This window comes from Elephantulus edwardii, unplaced genomic scaffold (assembly GCF_000299155.1).
Source record: "Elephantulus edwardii isolate Elephantulus edwardi_28Jun2011 unplaced genomic scaffold, EleEdw1.0 scaffold00005, whole genome shotgun sequence".
Lineage (NCBI taxonomy): Eukaryota > Metazoa > Chordata > Mammalia > Macroscelidea > Macroscelididae > Elephantulus > Elephantulus edwardii.
In genome coordinates, this window is record NW_006399755.1 from 11,853,854 (window position 1) to 11,862,466 (window position 8,613).

Consider the following 8,613-nt stretch of genomic DNA (forward strand, 5'->3'; position numbering starts at 1 on the left):
CCAGTGGTGAGAATCTTTGTCTTCTTGACATTGAGCTTCAATCCATACTGAAGGCTGCAGTCCTTGACTCTCTGCAGCAAGTGCTTCAGGTCCTCCTCAGTTTCAGCAAGCAGGCTTGTGTCATCTGCATAACGCAAATTGTTGACAGATCTTCCACCAATCCTGGTACAGCATTTCTCCTGATAGAGCCCAGCCTCCTGGATAATCTGTTCTGCATACAGGTTGAAAAGGTATGGAGATAGGACACATCCCTGGCGTACGCCTTTCCCAATTATGAACCATGCAGTGCTTCCTTGCTCTGTTCTGACGACTGCCTCTTGGTCCAAGTATAGGTTTTGCCTTAGCATTAGATGTAACTGAGGCACTGGTTTTTTTCAGGGGCCTTCGGTCTGAGGCTTTGTCTCCAAATTACTGAGGAGCAACGATGTCAGTTTGAAGACTAGGTACACCTGGTTCAGGTTATGATCTTTTTCAATCAATTGTTATGTGTTTGAGAGCTGGACAATAAATAAGGATGACAGAAGAATTGATGCCTTTGAGGTGAGGTGTTGGAGAAGAGTACTGACTATCTCATGTGGCTGCCTAAAGAACAAACATTAGTCTTGGAGAAAGTGCAGCCAAAATGTTCCTTGAAGGCAAAGATGACAAAGCTTCATTTCACATACTTTGGGCATATTGCCAGGTGAGACTATTCCTTGGAAAGGGACATAAAGCTTGGAAAGGCAGAAGATCAGTAAAATAGAGAAAAACCTTCAAGAGGATGGACTGGCACAGCGGCTATAACAATGGACTCAAGTGTGTCAGGAACGATGAAAATTGGATAGGATAGGACAGGGTTCATAGTCTGTTGTTCACAGGGTCATTATGAGTTGTACTCAATGGCATCTAACAACAACATTGTCTGCAAAGTTTTCTCTAAGGAAGGGTTTTCCAGGGGCTAGGAGTTGTAAGATGACTCCCCTTGGGTCCCACAGCTAATGAGTGACCATGACAAAGCTGAACTCCAAGTGTTCTGACCTCCAGCCCAAGATCAGAGAGTTCAGAACAGTGAGTTTAGCTTTCCAAGCCAGAACAAGACTTCCTTTGATACTTGCCCAGTGCCTGTTAACACCTTGCCATTAACTCACTGGGTCCTAGTGAGCAGAGAGTCCAACCTTCCCTCCAACATAGGCATACATTTTCGCTTGAGTTTGTTACTCGTTTTTCTTTTTCATTCTTACTTTTAATTGTGTTGAAATAGATACCAATTCAACAATTTCTACATGTTTCACTATCATTTTCCAAATTATTCCAGCACCATAAACATAACTCTCTCCTCTTTCCTTTCTCTCTCTGATTCTTGGCAACCACTAATAATATTTGGTTTCTGTCTATTTACTTATTTCATATGAGTTAGATCACATAGGAGAGCTGTGGTGGCTTAGAGGTAAGGAATTGCACGGCCAACACAGGGTACATGGTCCAATCTACCAGCTGCTCCGCAGGAGAAAGACGGGCAATCAACCCCCGTGTTATTTGATGTTATTGTGTGTCATCGAGTCAGAATCAATCTATTGCTGACCCTCCAGTGGGTTTTTAGAGACAGTAAGTCACACAGGAGGAGAGCTTTCTCTTGTGGAGCGTCTGGTAGATTCAAACCTCATGCCTTTGGGATTGCAGCACAGCTTCTTATCATTATTTTCTGTCTCTGAGGACCTACTAGTGAGTAAAATAGGAGTTGATTCCAACTTGAAGGCACACAACAAGCTCATAGAGGATCAGTTCTTCAGTGACTGATTTATTGTGCTCAGCGTGATGCTACAAGACTCATGCATGTTGTATTTGTCATCCATCAGACTTAATTTTCATTTATGGCTGAATAATAATAGTCCATTGCAAATGTGCTGTGCTTTTTTTTTAAAGCAACATGCAAAAATAATTGGCAATGTAGAACTTACAAAACATTTCCTGAAAAGAGAAAACATTTGACAAATACAGAAGATGAGTTTTATATGTGAAAATAAGTGGTATATACCACATTTTCTATAAGCAGAACAGATCATTCAGGAGGCTGGATTGGAGGAAGACTCATCAACAACTTGTTTTATGTAGATTATACAACTCTACTTGCCAAAACTGAGGAAGACCTGAATGAAGTGCTTGCTGCAGAAGGTCAAGAACTATAGTCTTCAATATGGATTGAAGCTTAACATCAAGAAGACAAAGATTCTCACCATGGGCAGCACCATGATGGATGGAGAAAAGACTGAGGTTGTTAACAGTTTCAGCTTGCTCAGCTGCACAATCAATATTCTTGACACTTGTTGTTGTTGTTGTTGTGTGTCATCGAGTCACCTGCTACTCATAACGACTTTATGTACAACAGCCCTAAACCCTGCTCTATCTTATGCCAATCTTTTGTCTCTGATATACTTACCCCCATTTCCCCAGCCACTGAGTCAATCCATCTCATAGAGGTTCTTCCTCTCTTGCGCTGTCCCTCCGTCCTCCCAAGAATGATGTCCCTCTCCAAGGACTGGTCCTTCCTTGCAACATGTCCAAAGTATGTCAGATGAAGTTTCAGAATCCTTACCTCCAAGCAGCCTGGCTTCACTCTCTCTAGGACAAACTTTTTGTTTGTTCTCCTGAAAGTCTATGACATATTCAATACTCTTTTCCAGTTCCACAGTTCAAAGGCATCAATTCTCCTTCTCTCATCCCTAGTCATTGTTGCTGTTGTTGATTGCCTTCGAGTCGAGCACAACTCATAGCAACCCTATGAACAAAAGGCTTGAAGTCCTTCTACAACTATCTACATTTATCAAGTTCAGAGAGTTTCCAGAGGCAAGTTATTTATGAAGTGGATGCCACTCCTGCTTCCAAACATGTCATAGTATGTTATGTGCCATTTAGTCGCCTCTGATGTATAGCAACCTTATGTACAGCAGCTCTGAACCCTTCCCTGTCCTGAGCCAGTCTCACTAATTCTCACACACCGAGCCCCATTGCCCCGTTACTGAATCAATCAATCTAATCTGGGGTCTCCCTCTCCTGCACTGTCTGTCCACCCTTCTGAGCATGATGTCCTTCTCCAAGGACCAATCTCTCCTGGCCATGTGCCCAAAGTAAGTAAGGCGGAGCTTCAAAATCCTAGCCTCCAAGGAGAGACCTGGTTTCACCCTCTCAAAGACAGATCAATTTGTTTTCTTGGCAGTTCATGGTATGTTCAAGACTCTTCTCCAGCATCACAACTCGAAAGCATCTATTCTTCTTCTGCAATCTTTAGTTATTGTCCAACTCTCTGAAGCATAACAAGTAATTGAGAAGACCGTGGCCTGGGTTAGGTGCACCTTTGTATCTAGACTGATATTGTTTGTTCCTCAGCACTCTGGAGAGGTCCATGACAGCAGATTTTCCCAATACAATTTGTCTTTTGATTTCCTGACTGCTGATGTTAAGAGTGTTGATTGTGGAATCAAGCAAACTGTAATTGCTAACAACCTCAATCCCTTCCCCAGTCAAATGCCTTTGCATAATCAATGAAACACAGATAGACATTCTTCTGGTATTCCCTGCTTTCGGCCAAGATCCATCTAACATCAACAACAATATCCCTAGTACCACGACCCCTTCTAAACCCAGCCTGGACTTCCGGCAGTTCTCTGCTGATGTGCTGTTCTAATCGTTTTTGGATGATCTTCAGTAGAATCTTGCTTGCATGTGAAATCAATGACACTGTTCTGTAGTTTCCACACTCAGTTGGGTCACCTTTTTTGGAATGGGAACAAATATAGATCTCTTCCAGTCAGTTGGTAGCGAACCTTTTTGAGAGATCACCTGAGGCCACTTATGGGAAAAGGAAGAGAAGAGGCACTTAGGAGAACTGATAAGAACCAAATCATAAATTGACTTCTGAGCACTGCTTTTGCGATATATATATCCCATGGAGTTTGGTATGCTGTACTTTCATTCTCATTTGATTCAAGATAATTTACAATTTTGTTTTTATTCTTTCTATTATCCAGTGGTTTTTAAGCAAAGTGTTATTTTCCATGCGATTGATTCCCCCCCCTTCATCTTTCTTTTGTTGATTTCCAATTTTATAGCTTTATGATCTGAAAAGAAACCTTATTGGTTTTGGAGTTTAAAAATTTATTAAGGGCGAGCTCTGGTGGCCTAGTGGCAGAAAACTGCACTGCAATCCCAGAGGTGCGCGGTTCAAATCCACCAGATGCTCTGCTGAAGAAGGAGGAACAATCACCTCCTGTACCAGTCAGATCCAATTTGACAGTACACACATAAAATAAATAAATAAATAAAAATTATTTTAAAAAATTATTAAGGCTTGCTTTGTGGCCTAACATGGGGCCTATTATGGAGAATGTTTCATGTACACTGGAAAAGAATGTATACTGTACTCTTGTGGGGTACGGTGTTCTATATACAGCCATGGGATCAAATTAGTTAATTGTACAGTTTAGTTTTTCTGTGTATTTTTAGTTTCTTTCTAGTTGTGTTATCCTTCATTGAAAGTGTTAAGTTAAAGTCTCTTATTAGAATTGTGGAGTTGTCTGTTTCTCTATTCAAATACTTTTTTTAAATTTACATCTTGGGGTACTTTCATTGGTTGTGTGGAGGATAATCATGACCAAGTCTTCTTGTTTAATTGACATTTTGCTCATTCTGTAATATCCTTCCTTGTCTCTTACGTGGAATATTGCCTTGAAGTGTATTTTATCAGAAATTAATATTGCCACTTCTGCCTTTTTTTATATTGAAATTCTTTTGATATACTTTTCCCATCTTTTGATATTTAGCCCATTTGTTGATGGGTTATAGTTTCTTATTTATTCTGCTACTCTTTTCCTCTTCGCTGGTATTTTTAATCAATTCACATTCAGAGAAATTTTTTATAGAAATTTTTTTGCTATAATTTTTTTGCTGGGTGTATGTAGTGCTGCCATTTTGTTTGTTCTACATACTTTTCTGTGTTAATTTTGTGATTTTTTAAATTATCATTTCTGTCATTGCTGTGACTTTAATGTACTAAATAAATCTTTATGGTTTTCTTTCTTTTGTTTTATGAGAAAGTTTATTCATTTTCTATGGTTACTCTCTAAGTTTTTATTTTTATTCTCATATTTAAATCAGTTCACTCTATCTGTAAAATAGATATGATTTCCTCTTTTTTTAACTTCTGTAACTATGCTACTTATTATCCTTTCTGTTTTATAGTTGTCCCCATTTACAGACTGAAGCCTCTGGTTCCCTTTTCTCAGTGTCTTAAATGTCTTTTACTCTGCACATCATTTCCTCTGAAACTTGAAATTCCAGGATTATCATTTGTATCTGTTATTTTTGTTTATCTGGTGTCTTAGTTGTAGAGGATCTGAGCGGAAATCTGCATAGTCTCCCATCTTGCCTGAAATCCTCTATAGCTTCAAGTTTTAAAATAGATTTAGATATAATTAGATGTTTTAATTCTTCGATTCACTTTCAATCATTTGTATTTTCAAAGAATTTTTAAATTTTACTGAAATTAAATGAAATAGAACAGAATCTAGAATTGGACACGACCTTTTTAAAAATATAAATGTATCCACAATATTCTTTTATGTTTGGTGTCTATCTTGGTAGAGATGTCTACTTTTCCAACCTTGACATTGATGATGAATGACTTAATTGAATTCTACCTAAAGCAGAGCATGAACCCAAAATATCTTCTCTCAAATGTCCACTATAAGTGAATTTTCCCCTCTCCTTTGAGCAGTTTGCTAGGAAATATAAAATAATGCTTTGGGTTTTTTTAGAAATGATAATGTTTTCTAAGGACCAGAATTTGGTTATGTTAATGTTTTTGTGGCATAGTCCTTTCTATTTCATTGACTTTTAGATGTCTTTATTAGTTCTTTCTTTCCACTTGATTTTGGTTCATTTCATGTATTTTTTCTATTTTCTCAACATGAATGCTCACATGTTTTATTTTTGTAATAATACTAATGGAAGGTTAGACATTTCCTCCAAGTACTGCTTGGCTGCATCTCACATTCAGTTCAGATTATTTCTCATTTCCACTGTATTCTTTTCTCCTGTAACATATGGGTTACTTGGAAAGATATTGTCCTTGAATATCAGGTTCACCATCTGTAATGGAGAAGTACTAATTTCCATTTTTCAGGGTTCTTGTAGAGAATGAGTGAAATATGAAACTCTCATGAATTAGATGTGTCAGTCCAGGCACATCAAGTGTGTAATAACTGTCAGGTCCCTGTGATGTAATGAGTCCGTTGTTGTGGTTTTCTGCTGCTTAAAATAACTTTCCTAGACCATTGCTTAGGTAGCTGTCTCATCTATGCCTGGCCTGCAAGCACGTTAATCTGATCCAGCTCCCTTCACTCTGGTCACTCTTGCAGGCAAGTGGCTTATATCAGCAGCAGCTGTATGAGCTATTTCTTCTTCATAAGGTGTGGAAGTCTATCCCCAGAGGACTGGCTAGTCTTGCCATTAAACTAAGCAGATTCAGGGCTAACAGTTGAGAACCTCAACACCAAGAAAGAAGCAGAAGCAGCAGCAAAAGAAGCCCATGTCCTTCAGGGTCAGAGGTTTCTGGGCCAGGGATTGTATCTTGCTGTTAACTGAGAAGCTGCCTGGACTACATGAGGGACTATATCTTTCTGTTGAGAAGTTGTCTGCGTCTTACAGTTGACTGAGAAACTATCTGACCCAAGAGATGACTTGTGTCTTCTTGTTGACCTGAATTATTGAGGGATTGTGTTTTGCAGTTAACTGTAATTTTGTCACATTTGGCTTCCCTAATAAGCCCCATAAATGAGAAACATGTGTGGTCGTTACAGCAGATTTCAAGCCCAGTACATGAGAAAACTTTCTGGGAATTAGATACATGTTGTGGATGCTATTAATGGGGCATTTCACCATTACGGAGTTATTAGAAGTCCGTCTTGGCCATCCCAACATTTCCCAGACTTTTAGTACAGTCCTTACGTATATCTGCACCAATCTATGAAAAAGAAGAGAATGAAGAACTGTCACTAGGGCCTAGTTGGCTCCCTGAGTCTGAGGGCTATGCACAAAAGGAGGTTAAGACAGGAGTGAAACACCTTTTGTTTCCCTCTGTGGCAGAGAAATTATTCTAAACATTCCCCTACATTTCTGATTCCCTTGTAGTTGTTTTGTTGTTGTTAGGTGCCGTTGGGTAGAATATGACTCATAGCAATGAACAACAGATCTGAACCCTGTCCTATCCTCTGCCATTCTCACACTTCCTGACACACTAGTGCCCAATGCAGCAGTCATTGTGTCAATCCACCTGATTGAGGGTCTTCTTCTCCTTCATTGACCCTCCACCTTTCTGAGCACCATGTCCTTTTTCAAGGATTAGCCCTTCTTAGCGACATGCCCAAAGTATGTGAAGCAAAGCTTTATCATATTTGCCTCCAAGGAGCACTCTAGCTGCACTTTCTGCAAAACATATTTGTTTGTTCTTTTGGTCATCCATGGGATGTTCTGTGCTCTTCTCCAACACCCCAGCTCAAAAGCATCAATTCCTCTTCTGTCCTCCCTATTCATTGTCTAGTTTTCAGATGCATAACAAGTGATCAGAAAGACCATGGCCTAAATCAGATGTACCTTGGCCCTTAAACTGACATCATTACTCCTCAAGAATTTGGAAGGGTCCTTGTCTGCAGACTTTCCCAGTACAATATGTCTCCTGTTTTCCTGACTGAAGGTACCAAGTTGCTGTCCTGTCTTCCGAGCCGTGTTGTCTTTCTGCCGACCGGATGGCCTCCCAGAACCGTGATCCAGCGACAGCCAGCATTGTTGCCTCCCTAAAAGGGGCAGAGCCTAGTGGGGGCGCTGCCCGGGGCTCCGTGGGCAAGAGGCTACAGCAGGAGCTGATGACCCTCATGATGTCTGGCGACAAAGGGATTTCTGCGTTTCCTGAATCCGACAACCTTTTCAAATGGATAGGGACCATCCATGGAGCCGCTGGCACAGTATATGAAGATCTGAGGTATAAGCTCTCCCTAGAGTTCCCAAGTGGCTACCCTTACAACGTGCCCACAGCGAACTTCCTCATTCCCTGCTACCATGCCAGCGTGGACACTCAGGGTAACATCTGCCTAGACATCATGAAGGACAAGTGGTCTGCCCTGTATGACGTCAGAACCATCCTCCTCTCCATCTAGAGCCTGCTAGGAGAACCCAACATCGACAGCCCTTTGAACACACGCTGCTGAACTCTGGAAAAACCCCACAGCCTTTAAGAAGTACCTACAGGAAACCTACTCGAAGCAAGTCTCCAGCCAAGTGCCCTGACCCGCTCTGTCCGGCCTCTGTCCTTGTGTCGCGTCATCTTTTTTCCTTAGTTGATCTGTCCTCCTTGATTTCTGTCCAAGATTCTGTATCTGAAGCTGTGGCATCCTTTCTGTTTTATTTGTTTTTTAAATTAAGCCTCTATTTGAACCTTTATGATGAATATATTAAATAAACACTTTTGGGGTTAGTTTAAAAAAATTGTGGATCCAATTGTGGATCCAAGTAAGGTAAAATTGTTGACAGATGAAGTTGTGTGTAGTTCTTCAGCCATATTTAAATCTACTCAATGGACTGAGG

The 8,613-nt window shown here is 40.4% G+C and overlaps 1 pseudogene; it reads left to right on the forward strand.

Annotated features, from left to right (window-relative positions):
- The first annotated feature begins 7,778 nt into the window (after positions 1-7,778).
- LOC102873683 lies at positions 7,779-8,316 on the forward strand (annotated as a pseudogene).
- Positions 8,317-8,613: the final 297 nt, after the last annotated feature.